Source organism: Phascolarctos cinereus, unplaced genomic scaffold, assembly GCF_003287225.1.
Source record: "Phascolarctos cinereus isolate Bilbo 61053 unplaced genomic scaffold, phaCin_HiC Scaffold_3;HRSCAF=262, whole genome shotgun sequence".
NCBI lineage: Eukaryota > Metazoa > Chordata > Mammalia > Diprotodontia > Phascolarctidae > Phascolarctos > Phascolarctos cinereus.
The window spans coordinates 138785551-138807029 of record NW_027555736.1 but is presented as its reverse complement, the minus strand read 5'-3'; positions in this window follow the sequence as shown (position 1 = coordinate 138807029).

Genomic DNA, 21479 nt, shown 5'->3' with positions numbered 1-21479 from the left:
GGGAAGAGGATGTGACAAAAAGGAAAGAGAGGCCTAGGGTCAAATACTACAGAGAGGTCAAGAAGATTGAGGGCAGCAAAAAACCCATCAGACTTTGTGATAAGGAGATCATTCATGACCTTTGACAGGATGTTTTAGGAGCAGTGGTAGAGACTGATGCTAGATTACAAGAGGCTGAGTGGTTGGTAAGGAAGTAGAGATAACAATTACTTCCATCCCATAATTCGTCTAAAGGAAGGATTTAAGGCCTTATGATAGTAAATTACTGGGAGGTGAGGGAGAATCCCTGGTCTGGTTCCCTTAATATCCCAGGGAAGGTCATTATGAACTTGGCTTTGAAATTCATAATAAATCCATCTGCCAAGAAGTGTGGACAGAATCAAGTTATAGTTGTCCAAACATGAGAAGGATAAGGTGTAAGGCAAGGAATTCAGCCATGTGACAAGAAATAATGAAAAGAGCACGTTGTTCCCTCAATATTAAGACTCTGTAATCTCAAAGATAATTATAGCCATAACTCTTATTTATATAGCACTTTAAGGTTTCTTCACAAGCACCCTGTGAAATAGATAGTGTAATCATGATTGTCCCAGTTTTACAAAAGAGGAAACTGAGACTCAGAAAGGTCAAGTGGTCTGTTAATTGTCTGAAGCTCTGTGTGTGTGTGTGTGTGTGTGTGTGTGTGTGTGTGTGTATAAGGCACCAATAAATTCAAAAGGGAGCTAGAAGAAAGGGGGATGCTAGTTCTGAAATACTATTGTTGAAAATATCTAAATTCTTGATTCAAAAATAAAGGATGCTATGTTTGGTCTTGTATGCTATTCACATTGAAGTCATAGATTCTCAGAACATTATTCCTTCTGCCTCCCATGTCCTCCGCCTCACATTTTAGAGGCGTTGTAATAGCTGTTGTAAACTTGTCAGCTTGGGTTTATCCAGTCCAAGCTGTGCTAGATTCATTCACCTTCAAATGATGCATTGGCAGGTACTATTTAGAGGACTCACCATTAAAGCAACTGTCACATAAAAGACCATAAAAGAACAGCTGATGGTTGGCCGTGGTTTAGGTTGGAGTCTTTAACTGGACTGAGCTCTTAATGAACTTTCAAATAGTTGACTGACTACTAGCATGAAGTGTAGTAGAAAGACTACTAGGCTTAGAGTTCAGAGATCTGGATTCAGGGCTGAGCTCTGATACATAGTAGCTAAGTGACCATGGGCAAGTCATTTTACTTCACTGAGACTCAGTTTCCCCATCTGTGAAATGGAGATGATAAAACTTACACAACGTGTCTTGAAAAGTCACTGTAAGCAAAGCTCTTTACAAGTCTGAAAGTGCTATATAAACGTAAGTCATTTTAGTTATTATTTTGGCATGGAGATATTTGAGTTGATTGTTTCACCTTTATCAAGCTGAAAGATCTGTCTCAGCTGACAGAGAATTAGGATCAAATTCGTTGCCCACTTAGAGTAATCAGCTCATCTCAGCTACTCCTTTCAGTTCTTAAATTTCTCCTCTTCTGTTTTTACCCCTTAAATATCTTATTTTGCATTATTTATCACATGCAAATACTTTGGTAAGTAGGCAAAATTTGAAAGCAATTAAGTAAGCAAAAAATAATCAAAACTGAAAACCTTTTTCAAAGGAAAGTTTAAAAATCTGAAATTTCAGAAATAGAGGCTAGGACTCAGTGTAAATGCCATGAGCAGTGAATGGAAAGAGAAAAACACATCTTAGCAATGCTACACCATTAGTATAAAGGAAGGTGAAAAGGATTCCCTGTGATTTAGGGGCAGAACTACCTGCCCTTAGTGAGGAGCTAGAGCTTAAAGTGAACAGGATCTCAAAGGATTTGGGGAGTCAAGTGTTTTTTTTTTCCTCAGGCAGAAATAAATGATAATAGACTTACAGCTAGAAGGAACCAGCCCAGAGTCACAGAGGAAGTAAGTAACAAGGGTGGGAAATGTATTAAGGTTTTCTGTACTACAAACCTAGGTATACCCTTCATTGGCAAAGATCCTGTGCTGGCCAATTTTTTAAAATGTTGATGAAACAAAATTCAGTGATGAGATTTAAACTCTGAAAGGGAAAATTGAGGCCAGATGTAGAGGGGACGGGAAGAGAAGACTATTTCCCAACTGTTACCCATTGTTGTTCATCCTTCATTTTCAAAGAAGACTGATGACATCACCAATGAGTGATGTCTTGACTTGTGGGTGAATTGGATTTAAGTGAGGGGGAGTCATCAGCCTCACTCTCTCTTCCAGAGTCATAGAAATCCAATGGTATGACAAAGGTCAGGATAACTGGCAATGGCCCAGGGTTCAGGGGATGATCTTGGCATCTTCCATAGCTTACCAAGCTCTAAGTGCTCCACTGTGCTTGCTTTAGCCACCTTAATGGCCCTTGGGAAAAATTTTTCTCATCTGCCCATTCTGCCAAAAGAAGTATTCACATGCTTGGTCTTGTTGAGGGCAATATTTTGTACCTCCTTTTCCATTTGGCCAATTCTATTTTTTAAGGAGTTGTTTTCTTCAGTGTACTTTTTTCCTATTTTGTCAATTGTGTTTTTAAATGAATTGTTCAATTTTTCTTCTACTTCTCTTATTTGACTTTTTAAAAATTATTTCTTTAATTTTCAACATTTACTTTTATAAGATTTTGAGTTCCAGTTTTTTTTTCCTCCCTCCCTCCCCTTTCTGCTCTTTAAGATGGCAAGCAATCTGATATAGGTTATACATGTACAATCGTATTTAACACATTTCCACATTACTCATGTTGTGAAGTCAGAACAAATGCAAAAAACTATGAGAAAGAAAAAACAACAAAAAAAGATAATAGTATGCTTCAATCTGCATTCAGACTCCCATCGTTCTTTCTCTAGATGTAGATAGCAATAGTGTTTTCCATCATGAGTCTTATTTGACTTTTAAAAATACTTCCTGAGCTCTTTCAAGAAGGCTTTTTGGGCTTGAGAGCAGTTCATCTTCCCCTTTGAGCTTTTAGATGTGGGTATATTGACAATGTTATCCTCTCCTAAATTTGTGTTTTGATCCTCCCTTTTCTATGGTTAATGTTTTTCTTTGTTGCTTTTTGCTCATAGTGTTTGCCTTTTTTCTGGCTTTTAAAGTTGATCTCTGCTTCTGGGGTACCGGGGGCACTGTCCCATACTTCTTGTGCTGGTGTCTAGGGACTTGATTGCTGGTTTTATATGCTAGGGCCTCAGGTGCTGGCGGCTGGAGGCTGTAGGGGTCTGGTAGCTTACCTAGTACTGAGGTGGAGCTGCTGGTAGTGGCTGGTGTGTTTCTGGTGATGGTGCTTACCTGCTGCACCACCCTGGGGCTCAGGATCTCCCTTTGGTTTGCTGAAATGGAGCTTGCTGCTGGCTTGCCAGCATGCCTCCCGTCTTGTACAGTTCCCCTTCAGCCACAGCAAGAGAGATCTTTCTGTTAATTCCCCTCCTTTTCCATTTGGCCAATTCTATTTTTTAAGGAGTTGTTTTCTTCAGTGTACTTTTTTCCTATTTTGTCAATTGTGTTTTTAAATGAATTGTTCAATTTTTCTTCTACTTCTCTTATTTGACTTTTTAAAAATTATTTCTTTAATTTTCAACATTCACTTTTATAAGATTTTGAGTTCCAGTTTTTTTTTCCTCCCTCCCTCCCCTTCCTGCTCTTTAAGATGGCAAGCATCTTAATTCCCCTAGCCTTTCAAGTTAAAAGACTGGTGCGCCCTATCTTTCTGCTGGTTCCACTGTTCCAGGATTTATCCTGCGGCAATGTTTTCTGGGTTTTTCAAGGTCAATAAGGGAGGGTGAGAGTGACTTACTATTTGTTCTGCCATCTTGGCTCCCAGAAATCAAAATAGGTGACTTTCAAACATTCTGTCTATGGGCTGAGAGTTCCAGAAGCAGCCATTGCCACTGCCGATTCAGTTAGGCCCAAGACCTGTTCTCAGTTTGCTGGGGCTGGGGTTGTGCTGGCACAGCCTGCACAGGACTGTGCTCCTCTCTCACCCAGGTTTGACAGACCCCTCCTGCTGATCTTCCAAGTTGTCTTTGGCGTCTATGGGCTGAAAAGTCTGGATACTGCCACTGCTACCAGTGATTCAGTTCCCCAAGGCCTGCTCCAACTTTGTTGGAGCCATATTTGCACTGGTGCAGCTTATGCTGGACTGCACTCCTCTTTCAACCTGGTACAACAGACCTTTCCTGTCGACTTCCAGGTTGTCTTGAACTGGAAATGTGTTTCTCTCTGTCTTTTTGTGGGTTCTGCTGCTGTAGAACTTGTTCAGAGTCGGTTTTAAAGGTATTTGAAGGAGTTTAGGGGACAGCTCAGATGAGTCCCTGCCTTTTTCCACCATCTTGGTTCTGCCAAGACTTATTTTTCTTCCAATATTCCTACCTTATCAAGAAATCACTTGGTATAGTGGATAGAGTGCTGGACTTGGAGTCAGGAAGACTTGAGTTAGAATCCTGCCTTAGACATTCTCTAGATAGGTGATTCTGGGCATCACTTAACTTCTCTCAGTCTTCAGTTTGTTAATTTGTAAAATGGGAGTGATAATAGTGCTTACTTTACAGAGTTGTCATGGGGATCAAGTCAAATAACACAATAAAGCCTTTTGCAAACCTTAAAGCTCTCCGTAAATGCTAGATGTGAAGGTGATTATGATGATGATGATGTAGTCCGTATGTCTGCCATGTCAGCATGAATCCAACTAAGTTGTGAGAGATTTATTACCAAAAACCAATTAATGGATCTTTTCACTCACAGCAGTCCATTATAGTAGGATACCACAGCATAAATGGATGATAATCTAGATTAGTGGAGCCAGTTCAGTGACAATTTAATAATCCTCCTTTTAGTTGCTATATACAAGATATTGTGTCAGGTTCTAGGTAAGCCATCCTTGGCCTCCAGGAGCTTATGATCTACTGGGAGATCAATACCAGTGAAATCATAGATCCTTGCTGCATTAAGAAATGTATGTGCGTGTATAGCTAACATTTATGTAGCACTTACTATGAACCAGGCTCTGTGCTAAGTGCTTTACAATTATCTCATTTAATGCTCACAACAGTCGGTGAGATAGATGCTATTATTATCCTTATTTTTCAGATGAGGAGCCCTGGGGCAAACAGGTTAAGTGATATTCCCAGAGTCACATAGCTAACGGATGTCTAAAGCCTTGTGTTTTCCTGACACCAGACCTACTCTATCCACTTGGTTGCCCAATATAAATATATGTAGATATAGCATAGATATGTTTAGATATAAATGTGTTCCCTCTATATCTATATCTATATCTGTCTGTCTATTTATCTTTTGAGGGGCAGCAAGGTGTTGAAGTGGATAGAGTGCTAGGCCTGGAGTCAGGAAGACCTGAGTTAAAATCTGGCCTTAGACACTTACAAGCTATGTGACCCTGGGCAAGTCACTTAACCCTGTTTGCCTCAGTTTCCTCATCTGTAAAATGAGCTGGCAAAAGAAATGGCAAACCACTCTAGTATCTTTGCTGAGAAAACCCCAAATGAGGTCACAAAGAGTTGAACACAACTGAAAAACAACAGTATTATGGAAAGCAGTGTGGCAGTGGATAGAGTGATTGTGTTTGCAGTCAAGACTTCAATTTCAATACTACCTCTGACATTTATGTAGCGGTGTGACCCTGAACAATTCAAATCTTTGTGTTTTTAGCCTAGTTTCTTCATCTGTGAAATGGAGATAATAATGACACCTACCCCTCAAAGTTATTTCAGAATAAAATGAGCTAATGTATGTAAATCGCTTTGCAAACCTTAAAACACTATAGAAATGTGAATTATTCCTAATATGTGTTTCATATTTCACATCTTATTGCTCTCTGGGACTAGATCTGTCTCCTAAAAGCATCATTTTCACAGTCTCCCAAAATCCCAACCAAGCCTAAGAAATCAAGTTTAATTTTTTTCAACCTGGAATTCAATCCTCCTCCCCAATCCCTACTTCCAGGACTTCCTTTCCTCATCAACAAAAACCACCTTATTTATGTATAGCCTAGTACTTTCCAGTTAGAAAACTCTACTCCAATTTAGCAGAAACACTTCTGTCCTTCTCCTATCTTGAGATTCCCCTGCCTCACATTCCCTGATCATGCTCACCTTTCTGCCTCTACTAATGTTGTTTCCCCAATTAGGATGCCCTCTGGACTCCCCTCTACCAAGCCTAGGCTTCATTCAGGACCTACTTTGGGAATTTCCTCTCGTATGGTGTATTCCCCAGTCCTGAATACTCACAATGATATTCCCCTTACTTTGAATGACTTCACTATTTATGTGTGAATCTGTACCATGCAATCCAAGTCTTGCTTATATATTCCCTTTAAAGGGGGAATCTTATCTAGGAGGCACCGTGCCATTTTGAAAAGAGCACTGAACCTGGAATCCTGAGAGATCTGGTCTTTAATACCAGATGTAAATCATTTGCTACTTATTCACTCTGAACCTCAATTTCTTCATCTTAAAAACAGAATTAATAATACCCATAATTTCAGTCTCACAAGGTCATTGTGAAGATCAAATAAAATAACATAGAGTGTTTGGTTAATCTTAAAACACTGTATCAATGTTAACTCTTATTATCATCTGGAACATCTCCCAGATTCTAAGAAGTACCACAGAGAAATCTTGTGCACAATAACCACACTGGTAATGATAATAATAGCCAACATTTATGTATGACTTTAAGGTTTGCAAAGGACTTTGTATGTATTACCTCAATTCTCTTTTTTTCTGTTCTCTCTCTATATAAATATATTATATATAATATATATATATATATATACTCCATATAAAAATGTTCTTGTTTCTTTGTTTTTCAAATTCATAATAAAAAATAAAAATAAATCATTCTTTAGTAGTTTCATGTGATTGTTAATTATTATTATATTCATTAAATATTATTTCATACAAATATATTATATACAATATGTGCTTTATATAATTAAATATATTTAAATATAAATATGTAAATTAAATGTTATTATTATTATTAATGTACTTATTATCTTCTCAACTAGAACATAAGCTATTTGAGGCCAGAGGTAATATCTTCAACCTCTTACATGTCGTTTACATGTAACAATATTATGGTATATAGTAAGTGCTTAACAAATGATTGTATAATTTAGTTGAATTGGAAGAAAATGAGAAACTTCTCTAAACAGTATCCTGATGCACAGACATATTTTGTATTTCTAATAGCATTTTCCTCTGCTGCTTATAACCATCTTGGAGAATTTGTAATTAGAAGTGGATTGCTTAATGAATTTATTTCCTCTCCTTTGAGTGTCTGCCCATTTTGTTGTAGGGCTAGGCATAAGTACCTAGTCGCTTGTATTATTTTTAATTATAGATCAAGCAGGGCCATGAGAAGATAAATTGGAGTGTTTACTCTCTAGGGGACTGATGTGTATAACCTCCTTTGCTATGGGTTAGATTCTTTTAGTGTACAGCGTGCCTTTTATCACATTTTACCCACGATTTCTGGGCCTAGCATCAGTAGGAGAGACTTCACAAATAAGAAAAATAAAATGCCCTCCAAAATGATGGAAAGATTATACTTTCATTAGGTGGGAGACTAACTCAGGTCGCTGAACTGGGAAATGATAAATATAAAAGCAGGAAGTAGCAGGAAGAGAGAAAGGTGATAACCCCAAAGTAAATGGCTGCTTTCGCGGATTATCACTTGAACAGAGGCATCCCTACCCCCAGACAGCTTCCCTTAACTCCTGGCTATATTGCTGACTTGACAGAGCCTTACATTGAGAGTCTGAGGGTTATGCTTCCTACTAGAGTGCTTATTGCTTTAAAAAAAGCCTTGGGAAGCTGAAAAACAAAAACAAAACCAAAGCAATGAGAAAGAAAAAGAGCACATCGGGATGGACTGCATTTAGTGCCTTGGTCTGGTGGCATGATACGATTGCACTAAAAAGAAATCGAAATGAGGTAGGTAGTAAGATTATAACCCTCATGTCAGAGGTTCTCACAACATGAAAGGTCCAGGTTGCTTTGGGGAATTTTTCAACTCTCTTTCTCAAAGTTCCCATCCAGGAAATCTGGGAGAACCATTACCCTACACTGTTACCTGATATAATGAGGCCAACTCCCCTTAGAAGCACATACTTCCTAAATTAACAAAGGCAAACTTTATTGAGGGCAGCTAGGTGATACTGTGGATGGAGTACTGGGCCTTGAGTCAGGAAGGCTTCTCTTCCTGAGTTCAAATCCAGCCTCAGACACTTACTAGCTGTGTGACCCTGGGCAAGTCACTTCACTTTGTTTGCCTCAGTTTCCTCATCTGTAAAATGAGCTGGAGAAGGAAATGGCAAACCACTCTAGTTTCTTTGCCAAGAAAACCCCAAATGGGGTCACCAAAGAGTCAGACATGACTGAAGCAACTTGAACAACAACAAAAATTTATTAAAAAGCTGGGGGAAATGAAATAGAGTTCATCACATAGCTCTTGAAAAATAAACTCCAACACAACAGCTCCCTGTTAATTGTCTGTATAGCATCTTAGGTACTTATAGTCATATCCAAGCAGAGCTATCAGCAGGCATGTTCTCTTAGAATTTTGCAAACCCCCTTAGTGATAGCAGCCTTCTCTGCCCTTTGCAGCTCTGCCTGCGGTCTTGCACAGCTTCCAGCAGGTCGTGTCTGGTTATGTTCATCATGGCTCCCGCAATAATATCCAGCTGCTATCCAACAATGTCAAGCACCTTTTCCTTTATGACTCTGCCTATAGTCTTGCAGTGATTTTTAACAGACAATATCACATGCCATGGCCCCGCAGCATCCAGTATGTTAGGACACAATAATACCACCACACCCAAAAGCATCTCTGTCACCAACACCATGCTCACATGTAGTGACTATGAATCTCATTGTACTTTCTTAGGATGTGACAAAATTGTCAAATTCTCAAGTCCAAAAGAATCCCTTTGGGACAACTAGATGGATTATTCAAATCATCCTTGGCCAGTGGTTCTTAACTTGGGGTCCATGACTTTTTTTTATCTTATACTGTGGTAGGTGAAAGATGAAATGACGAAGGAAACAAAGGTTTGAGCTTCCAAGCACATTGATTTGTTAAGCAACACATGCCAATTGCCCAACAAATTGGGGCAGTTGCCTTCCTCAGTTTTGGCACTGGACCCTGAATACAAGGAGAAACAAATTTTTATACATTAAAAACAATTAATCAAATAAGACCAATTAATTAAAATGAAATAATTAGCCAGGATATAACATTAGGTAATCTGATTTCCAATTAGAAGAAATATTAGGGATTTTCCAAGTTGGGAGTGGAAGAGCAAACAGGTACATTTCCCTGAAATCGGAAAGCGAGGTGTTTACTCCCTACAAGTGTCTGTATAGAATCAAAGGAACATGGAAATAATAGCTGATCAATACGGGCCAGTTTTCAGATAAGACATAAGGTTTGTTTGAGATGTATAGTTGTGAGAAACCTCCTGCCATCAATCTTTAGATCTGACTGGGTTTCTGGTCAGCATAACCTAGATCCTTAGTTCAAGGTCTCTAAGGAATAGGTAGAGGTGGTCTAACTTCCCAGCCATGCAAGACTAAGTTCAAATAATGTGACAAAATCTTCTCATAATCCCACAACTGAATAAAATTTTCTCACAAGACAGAAATTACAGTAGACTAGACTCACAGTTGAATAGGAAGGGAACTGAACTAGCTCCAAAATTGAGTCACAAGACAGTGTCGGTGTGATTCATTCAATTCCCACTACTACTTGGTGTTCTAATCCCCTTTTTACCTCAGTATTTTGATAACTATATTTTGATGTAATCAGTTTCCTTTGTAATCCTATGTATTTTATTTTATGCATTTAAGGAGGCTATGACACAAAGATGGTTAAGAATCCACACCCTAGACTATTACTAACCCTACATAAGATGTGTGGTAGGAAGAGGAACAAGAAAGGAAGAAATGCTCTCCTGAAACTACATGCATCAATACTATTAGCCACATTTTATGTATGAAGAAACTGAGGCTCAAAGAGAGTATAGCAATATAAATTTAGAGCTGGAAGATGGCTTAGAGGTTATCTAGCTCAATCCCTTCACATTACAGATGAGGAAACTGAGATTGAGAGAGATGAAGGTGTGCCCAAGGTCACACAAGGAAGAACTGGCAAAGCCAGGATTTGAACCTAACAAGTATGTTAGTCGAAGGATATGTACATGTTTAAGGCTGAAGAGAAGCCTCAAATTGAAAATAATAGCTATCTTCCAGTATTTAAAGGGCTGTCATCTGGCATAGGTATTAGGTGATTCCAGAAGGCAGAACAAGGAACATTGAGTGGAAATTGCAATGGTTAAAATTAGGTTTAATGTCACAAAAAAATTTCCTAATGAACAGCGCTTTTCAAAAGTGTAATGGGTGGCCTCAAGGAGTTGTGGGTTGATCCTCGTTGGAGATCTTCCAAGAGTTGGAGGGCCATTCATTGGAGCTGTTAAAATGGAGATTCCTTTTGAGTCTGGATTGGACCAGATGGCAGTCTCTAAGATGGTTCTTTCAATCCTCAAAATCAGTGATTCCTCAAACTGAGGTCATTTGACTACAAACCCCAATTCTTTCTACTGTGCCACAATCATATCATACTGCTTGTAAATGTGTAACCTATAACTAGAACCCAGATTTCTCCTAACTCCACGAGTCCAGCACTATTTCCAACAAACTATATTGTCTCTCAGTAATTATGTTACGTTAAATCTTTTTGCAACTGTGGTTGTTATTTGTTGTTTGTCCTGGCATTAGGGACCAGATTAACATTTCCCTTATAGGCTACCCAACATTTCCCATATAGGTTTACCTTTAGGAGGGGATGCTTTACCAAGAAGTACTTGAAAGGAAGAACTGTGTGAGCTGTAGAATATTTTGAGGGAAACAGTCTCATCCATACACTCATATGAGTTAGCACATTGAATTAAATTAGGAAAGCATCACTATGCCCAAGTCCTTAGAGGACTTGATTTGATAGATAAAAGAAAGAATAACATAATTATGGCATCAATTCTATATAAATTCAATGGTTGAGGCTGGGTGTGGTAGTAATGGGGGAGTAATGGGGGAGGCTGAGGCTGCTGTGTCCCTCAAGTTCACAAGTTCTGAGCTGCAGGGGGACTATGTTGATAGGGTATCTATGCTAAGTTTAGCATCAATATGGTATTTCCATGGAAAAGGGTGGGACTCAAGAGTTGCTTAAGAAGAAAAGAACTAGTCTGAGTCAGAAAGGGAGTAAGTCAAATCTCCTGCACCAATCAGTAGCATGATCAGGCCTGTGAGTAACCCTGCATTTCCAACCTGGGCAAGATGGGGAGATCCAGTCAAAATGAATGAATGAATGAATGAATGAATGAATGAATGAATGAGTGAATGAATGAATGAAATATTTAGAGATGGCAAATTTTTTTTGTTTAATTATTACATGTTTAGGATTTATACCTTGCCTTCCACCTAAAGGATTTAAGCTGACTTACAAGGTAAACAGAATGAAAAGTTAATGATAAAAGCAAAATAACTATCATATAAAGGAAGTTGGTTCTCCCAAGTACCTGAAAGTTGCTGACAACTACATATGGGTCCTGATTCTAAATTTCTTACCAGCTACTAAAAAGATGGAAATGAGCCAATTAAATTACTAAGTTCTAATTTGCTAATCAATAAAAAAAAATTTACTTCTTTTATCAATTCAGCTAGACATAAAACCTTTTCCCAGGATTCAACCGAAATAGAAATTCACTGTATGGATGGCTCAGAAAATGTGTTCTCTTAAATGAATTCTACATTATCCCCCAATTTCATTTACACTTTTTTCATTTATTTATGTAATTTCATTTTTAATCTATAAACAGTACTTAATTTTTCCACAATTACATATCAAGAAAATTTTTAGCATTCATTTTTACAAGATTTTGCATTCTAAATTTTTCTCCCTCCCTCCCTTCTCCCCCCTTTGATATAGTTTATACATATGCTATCATGTAAAACATATTTCCATATCCATCACTGTTGTGGAAGAAGAAACAGATCAAGAGGGGAAAAAACATGAGAAAGAATAAAGTAAATGAAAAAATATGCTTCAACCTGCATTCAGAGCCCAGCAGATCTTTATCTGGATATGGATAGCATTTTCCTTCATGAGTCTTTGTACTTGTCTTGGATCATTGTGTTGCTGAGAAAAGCTGAGTCATTCGTATTTGACCATCACGCGATGTTGCTGATACTATGTACAGTGTTTTCCTGGTTCTACTTATTTCACTTTGCATCAGTTTATGCAAGTCTTTCCAGGTTTCTCTGAAATGTGCCTGTTCTTATTGCATGATAGTATTCCATTACATTCATATACCACAGCTTGGTCAACCATTTCCCAAAGGATGGCCATCCCCTCAATTTCCAATATTTTGCCACCACAAATAGGGCTACTATAAACATTGCTGCACATGTAGGTCTTTTTCCCTTCATTTACGCTAATTGATTTACTTAGCGACTCTTTTAGGTTATACAAAGGTATATTCAGCTAAGCCCTTTCTGAATTATTACAAATTACAAATTAATTCATCTAGGAATCTAGATGAATAAAACTATTTATGTCTTACTAGAATGTATAGAATGTCAGAACTGAATGGGGACAGTAGAGGTCATATAGTTGAACTCCCTTATTGTATAGATGAAGAAGTTAAATGCTCTGCCCTAAGTTATTTGGCTATTAAGTAGTGGAGTTTAGAACTCACAATTTTGGACTCAAGTCCATTGCTCTTTCTATTACAATGTTCTTATGATAATGAGCTCATTCAATGAAGCTCTGCTGTCCTTGGAATTGAACTTTCACATGATCATTTTTGGTAAGGTGTTTTTTCCCATAGGATCCAAAGGTGTCCAGGGTGAGTTTATCACAAGGTAATTCTTTGACTTAGAAGCTTTCGGGTGGTTCCTTCCAATTCTTCCATGTTTCCAGAAAGTTTTGGAGTTGATTAGGGCCCACTTTGCCTGAGCATATGAGAAAAAGTCAAGGCCTTTGATGGCACTCCTTTAGAAACAGAAATTATTTTTACTCCAAATTATAGAGAGGAGCCATAGCACTGTGAAAAGAGAGTTGGCCTTGGAATCAGTAAGACAGGGTTCAAATCTAGTCTCTGACACATACTGATTGTGTTACCTTAGGTAAGTCACTTAATTCCTTGGTGCTCCAGAAAATGCATTAAAGCTATAAATGGCAGAGAAGTTACCTACTTGCATTGGTAGAGGGAACTTTCTCACTTGGGATTTCCCTATGCCAACAAAATCACAGGTCTAGACTAGGCTAGAGAACCACAGAATGGAGAGCAGGAAGAAACCTCTATCACTTCTTCCAACCTCCTCATTTTACACACGAAGAAACCAAAACCTAGAGAGGTTTCATGAAGTCACATAGATAAGTGACCATCTGCTATGTGAAGTTTTTGCTGAGCTCATGAATTGCTAGTGCCCTCCCTCTCAAATCACCTTATATTTAATTATTTTTGTATTTATTTATATTGATTCTCTTCATATGTATTCTCTATATACTTAAATATATATTCACATATGTATATACTTATATATGTAAACAGATATTACATATTTATATACATATAAATGTATGTATATATGTGTACACACATACATATACACATATATTCTATATATACTGGCACTTAGTAAGCACTTACTAAATATTTTTCTTATCTAGATGTCCACGTTTTTTTCCCTACTTGAATGCAACCTCTTTGAAAGTAGAAACTATTTCATTTATGGACTTTTTGTATCCACATTGTATGATGCATGGTAGGGGCTTAATAAATGCTTGTTGGTTGATTGTTGATTGAAGGGAAATTGATTGCCCCCCTCCCCCTTTGTGGTCTATGTCTATAAGTATGTGTCTTTTGGGTCATTATCTGTTTAATTTCTAAGATACTAGCAAGTTTTGTCAAAGAAAAACAAGCATACTATTTCTTCTACTTTTATTTTTCCATATTTTTTATTTATTTGCTATCTGGTTAAGTCAAAAAGTACAAATGAATGGAAGGCAGGTTGTTTGGGGAGGGTGGGGTGTCTAATGAGAATCTGCGAGAAAAGCATTGGAGAATAGGTGGGAAATTTTACATTGTAGATGACAGCTGCCATTCAATTCCTGCTATGGACAGGTAGGCCACCAAAGTATACTTGGAATCATTCATGACTCCAGATTCTTTTTTTTAGCTCTCTAAATAGGGAAAGCACAAACTACATGTTTTTCCTTGTCTTCTCAAACAGAAGTTACCGAGGACATGATATCAGAAAAATATTAGGGTCTTTTCCACGTAGCAGAAATAGTTGCCTCATTGACAGAGCTACCTTTTCTTTCAGATAGGTCAAATGCACAGTAAGTAGATTAGGCACAGGGATAGATACCTGTGATTTCATTGGTCTAGGGAACTGCCTGGTGAGAAAAACACCCCACACTATTGTGGGCTAGCAGCGATCTAAAGTCTTAGCGTTAGAGGGTTCTCTAGATTCTAGGCCCAGAACACTGAGGAGTTGATGACTTAACCAGGGTCACACAGCTGGTACATGTTAGAGGTGGATCTTGAACCCAAGTCTTACTGGCTTCAAAGAATGGGAACTGATTCTCTTAAGTCGATTATGGAAGATCAATTGGGCCAACCTCCTAAGTCAACAAGGACTAAAAGAACGCAGTGACAAGGACTTAATAGTGAATTCCTTCTCCTTATTTCCTGGTTATTTCCAATGTGCCAGGAAGCAGAGAGAGAAAGAGAGAGAGAGAGAGAGAGAGAGAGAGAGAGAGACAGACAGACAGACAGACAGACAGACAGACAGACAGACTTTGGACTTTGACCATTTAAGGAAGAAATCACCATTTCAATAACATGCAAGTTAAGGTTTGTGGGTTGTTTTTGTTTTTATTTTAACCATTACTGAGCAGAAAGGGGCATGCTTTCTTAGTACTTAATCTAGCATTTATAAAAATCCTCTGTTCACTTTCACTTAGAGGAGCTATCTTAGAATGCAATATGCTATGCTGAGGTTTTAACCAAAAATAATTTCATCTTTTAAAACTACTATTTAAAGATCTATTTGCAACATTGCTTTTGGAAACGAGGAAACATTCATAAGGAAAATGTGAAAAAAAAAAGATTCACTGTTACACGGTTAACGTGGAGTAGCCCAAATAAATTCAAACCTATTTTAACTCCCCCCATGAGCATTTCCCCAGAATCTAGCAGAATGTCTTGTACATACTAAGTCCTTAATAAACTTTTGTTGAATTACCTAAACATAGCCATGCTTCTTAGAAACAACTTCCACTGTCATAACCTAATAGCAGGAGATGCAGGATAAAAATGGTCCAATAAAAACCCATCTTCCCAGATTTTCCAAAATCTTTAGGAGTCACAAGAGAGACCACATTGCATGATATTCTGTTTGGGGGTGGGGTACTCTTTAGGCAGTCCGTGTAGAAAGCTCATGGAAGTTGCTGCCTCACTTGATAATTTCAGCATTTATAGCCATGAAAACTTTTTTCAGAGGGAGAACCTTTGCTTCACTGAATAAGATTTTGCAAGAATCCTTTTCCAACTCGATAGCAAATGTGCCTAAGTACAGCTCAGTACCCGGATTCCATCACCTATTATAACAATCTGTGCCTTTAAGAGACCACTCATTCTACAGCCTTTCAGGGGGCACTTCTGTGCTGTGACTGGCCTAATCCTCCCTCCTCCTTTGCCTAAATATTCCAACCCTGCAGGAACACTTAAGGTGGTAAACACAGATTTCAAATGATTGATTAAAAAAAAATAGATCTGCTTCCCCAACCGTTTGTCTTCCCTTTGTCCTTAATCTTGATTTGCCCTGTAGGTTACTCTTATCATAAAGCCAGTATGAATGACTGTCTCAGCGCCTTTCCTCATTAATGCTGCTAGAAATTGATGAGTGGCTCTCTGGAACTGTGGGGTTTTTGGCAAGAATTATAGCCCCTATTTATTTTGGAGGAACCGTGCAGCTTTCTAAGTAAATATATGTAAAAATTTTCCCCCAAAATAAACAGAACAAGTAATTGCCTGATATATGAAGTTGACATTTTGGCTTTGTAATTTGCTATGATATGTAAAAATCTAATTTTCTCTGTGGAATGATGCTACTGCAAAATTGTAAGTAAATTAGAATCAGTGGTTTACTTAGAATGTGAGTAATAGCTCCTGTTATTATGTATCAATATTTATTTACAGTTTCTTAAATAGACCAAAATCCACTTTGCTACTTGCGAAATAGATGGTTAAATATAGTTTCATGATAACAACTGATACATGAAATATAGGTTTGATTTTCTCTTGTATTCCATATTCCTACTTCAAAGAGCTTTTTAAAGAATGTATTATTTGCTGGTCAAACTTGTGAGACTCCCCAAACATACATGAGACAACCAAAAAGAAATGAATCGATTTCCATTTTAAATTCTATCTAAATCTAAATGAAAGTTTCTTGCACTACTGAGAGAACCACATCTTATTTATCTCCATATGTCTCTGGATTCTGGCATGAAACTTTGGATTTAGTAGGTGTTCATAATTGTTTTTTAAATAGTGGAATTAATACATTTTACCATCTGATAAGTGATCCAATGAATTGACCACCATGTTGAAAGATGGCTTGTTTGTGAAACATACATTTCTCAGCTTGACAAAGAAGTGGCAGACTGCAGGCAGATATACTGTATACACTGCCAGATGTATAGCTGTGTCTGTTCATTTTGCCTTACCTCTTTTTCTTTGTTACAAGTGAGGGTCCTGGAAGGTGATAGCATATAAAGACGTGTTATAGTTTTTCTTTTTTTAATTGCATCAATAAAACTTAAATCAAAGATGGAATATTGTATCCTCTGATAGGAAATCAAGGAGGCAAGTACTATATTGTCATTTTAAGAACAATGGAAAATAGTCAAATGTTTAAAAATTAAAGGTCTTTTCTTAGAGATAAAAATTAGTCTCCAAAAATTTTTTTATTTAAAGAATGAGGCAAAAAGTGAGAAGGAAGGGAGCAGAATATGGCTGTCATTATACTGGAGTATGTGAGGGTATATTTCTATGATACCACTTCTAGAACCCAGAGATGATCCCCCACCCAGCTGCTGCTTGAGGTGGTCAATTTTGATGAACTTTGTTAGTATCAAATTCCTTCATCTGTATGGAGATGTAGGTGGAGATCTCAGGAGTGGTCAAAGAACAAAGTTTGTACAACTTAAGACCATTTAGAAAATCAAGGACCAGAGGAGATGTTTAGAACTGATGGTAAGGAAATCAGTTATATTATCAGACTAGCAAATGAGAAACATTAGGAGGCTTTTAAGTATGAGAAAGATGGGATCAAATTTTTTGATGAGACAGTTTAGCTTTTATTAACCCATTTACGTTTTGTAACCGAAATAGCCACAAATACAAATATTTTGGTACAAAATATTTTGGTGGGTGATGATTCCCCCTCTTCTCGCAGGGAGAGAACAGGCATTTATAAACCTGATCAACTTTTGATTATATTTTTAGTTTTAGTAGCTGTTGAGCTTACAAGAAGTAAAACATCGGAGCTTTTTTCCTACTGTTAAATTCTCTATGTTTAAAAACCATTAATTAATCAAATATTTATTAAGTATGTATGATGTGGAAGACATAGTTCAAAACATAGTGGGAGATATAAAGTGAAAAAAAAGTGATCTTTGCCCTTAAGGATCATACAATCTAACTGAGGAAACAAGTGATAAATAAATGCAGAGTAAAAAGAAATACTATTTTAAGATTTGCAAAGTGCTTTATTTATTCTCTATCATATGAGCCTCATAGCAACCCTGTGAAGCAACTATTGAAGATATTATTATCTACATTTTACAGATGAGGAAACTGAGGCCCAGCTAGGATAAATGTTCGGCCAATGTTTATATAACTAATAAATATCAGAGGTGAAATTTAAATCTAGCTTTTTCCTCACCCCAAATCTAATGTTCTTTCCACTGCCCCATAAAAATATTGGTTAAATGCTCACTGTGTATAAAGAACTCTGCTAAATATTGAGGAAGATACAAAGATTAAATAAAATGTAAAATATCCTCACCCCCAAAAAAACCTTTTCCTGTGTAACAGAATATATTAGAGAATGTTAGAGATGGAAGGGTCCTTAGCAAACACTTAATCCAATGCTCTCATGTTGTCAATGAAAAAAACTAAAGCGCAGATTTGAATGGTTTGGCTATAATCACACAGATAAATGATAACAACAATAATAAATATTTGTATAGCACTTTAAGGTTTACAGAGTGTTTTACTTACATGATTTCATTTGATTTCTCGGAAGAACTATTGGTTGTGGGTAGTATATAAAACCCTGTTTTATAAACGAGAAACCTGAGTCTCAAGGAAGTCCAGTGATTTTTCCACAATCACATAGTAAGTATTTGAGGAAGGATTTGAACTCTGGTTCTCCTTACTCAGAGCCCAGCACTCTATCCGCTGTGCCACCTAACTAGAAGGGTTAGGACTTAAATTTAGGTGTTCTTATCTCTAATCCAGTATTCTTCCCCCGTCTGTACCATACAACTCTTCTCTTTTAGAGCAGGAGTCAGAAATACCTGAATTCAAATCCAGCCTCATATGCCTACTAGCTGTATGATCTCGGGCAAGTCACTTAACTGCTATCTGCCTCAGTTTCCCTATTTGTAAAATGGGAATAATTATGGCACCTACCTCTCAGACTTGTAAGGCTCAAATGATATAATAACTGTAAAGCACTTTGCAAACCTTAAAGCACTATACAAATGCTAGTTATTATAATTATTATTACTACAGAGACTATAAGGTAGCTGAAACTAACATGCATGAAATAAATGAAGTTTTAAGTTTAGCACAAAATAAACAAAACACTTTAGATACATTGTTGTTGAGTCATTTCAGTCATGTCTGACTTCATGTCACCATAAGGGGTTTTCTTGGCAAAAATACTGGAGTGGTTTGCCATTCCCTTCTCCAGCTCATTTTATAGATAAGGAAACTGAGGCAAACAGGGTTAAGTGACTTGCTCAGGGTCACACAGCTATTAAGTCTCTGAGGCTATATTTGAACTCAGGAAGATGAATCTTTCTAACTCCAAACCCAGCACTCTTATCTACTGTGCCACCTGACTGCCCAATATACCTTAAACATAATTCTCTTCTCCTGTAGTCTGTATTGTCTATCTCACTTATTTGATGACATAGCTGGGCATATATTGTCTTGTAATGTTAGCTTTCTTTTTTATATTCTATCTCATCACTTATAAGGATGAATCTGCTGGAAAATAAAGATCAAATCTCTGTTATTTCCCAAAATGTCTATGGCAATACTATGTACACATATATATTTTGATGTTTTTATTAATGACATGGAAAAAAATCATAGATGACACCCATAGAAGGAGCACCTGACTTAGAATCAGAAGAGACCTGGGTTCAAATCTAGTCTCTGATACATATTATGCGTCTGAACAAGGGCAAAACACCTAACTTCTCAAAACGTCCATTTCCTTACCTGCAAATTGAGGTTAATGATACTTGTAGTATTTACCTCTCAAATCAGATAATGTATGTGAAACATTTTGCAGCCTTTAAGATCATATTATCACTTGATTATTGCAATTTTAGCTGGCACAAATATAAAAACAATAATACATTCCATGACAGAATAGAAATCCAGAAAATATCTTTGGAGGCTGGAAAAAAGATCAGATTTAACAAGATGAGGATAAATGTAAAGTCCTGCATTTGAGATAAAAAAAAATCAGTCGCATTTGGTATGAGATAGGGGGTGTGTAGCTAGAGACAAAGCCCTGTGAGAAAGACCTGGTTTTAATGTTTGGAAGGCCTCGGTCTCTCTCCACATTGCCCAGGCTGGAAGTATGGTGACCATTCACAGGCCTGATATTACTACAATTGGGCAGAGGCGTTTCACCCCGTACTAGTTCTGGCTTGGACTGATTTACCTCTCCACAGGCAACCTGGCAATCTCCTCCCATCTTGGGGTATAGTCAACATATTAATGCTGAACTTAATTTGGGTACTTAATTGGCTAGCTCACTGCAGCTCAGAACTCCTGAGTTCAAGAGATTTGCCAATCTCAGCCTCCTGGGATGACTGATTACAGGCATAGGCCACCATCCTGGACTGTTTAAATGGATATTAATGGACTGAAAATTCAATACTATGAGCCAACGGTAAGATATAGTAGCCCCCAAAGCCAATGGGATCGTAAGCTGCATTAAGAAAGTTGAGAGTCCACAAGAGAGGAATGAGCTCCATGTACTAAGCCCTAATTATAGCACAACTGGATTATTGTATCTATTCCTTGGTGCCACATGTTAGGAAAGGCATTTGCTAGCTGGAGCAAGTATGGGGATCCAAAAGCTACCATGTGAAGGTCATTTGAAGGAGCTGGATTTGTTTAATCTTGTAAGGAGAAGTATTAGGGGAACAGTTATGTCAACATCTGCTAAGAGTTATGAATAGAAGAAACAGGAAGGCAGATTTCAGCTCAGTCTAGAAAGAAATTTTCCAGCAATAGCTCTGTCCCAAAGTGGCAAGACCTTCAGAGAGGTCTTTGAATAGAGGTTTCAAATAAAAATCTTCATCTAGATGTTGAATGAGAATTTTGTGAAAATGCTTTAGAATGTATTCCAGCTTTGAGTGGGAGTTGGATTGGATGACCTTTGAGGTCCTTCCAACTCTAAGATTCTATTATTATAATTCTAGGTCATTAGGAGAAAGTACACTTCTATTAATGAAATGAACTAACCCATCATAAAATTAATTTAGACTTTTATTATAGAGTCAGAATATTATTCTTTGGAATTCATAGTAGTTTAGGTATAAAAATATTCCAGAGAGATTCATTGAGTAAAATGTTAACAAGAAAATGGTGGAAGAAAATGTGGCTATGTGTGTGTATGTGTGTGTGTGTTTATCAAATGTATATGTAATGTGTGTGTATGGTAAGAGAGAGTGGCAATACACACATATAATTAAATATGGTCAAATGAGTGATTGTGTGTGTCTGTGTGTGTGTGTACGTGCGAGTGTGCATATATAATGATGGGGCATGGCAACATATAGATGTATCACTTGCTTACTAAATGGGTATATGTTGTCACACCCCTTCACCTTACTTCCACCATTTTCTTGTGATTTAACTCAATAAATCTCTTTGAAAGATGTTTATATTTAAAACTACTATGAATCCTAAAGAATGATATTCTAATTATAATAGAAGCCTGAATTAATATGAGTTAGTTAATTTCATTAAGAGTATTCTTTTAATGACTGCGAATTATATAGTTGTATATATATACACATATATATGCATATATACATGCATA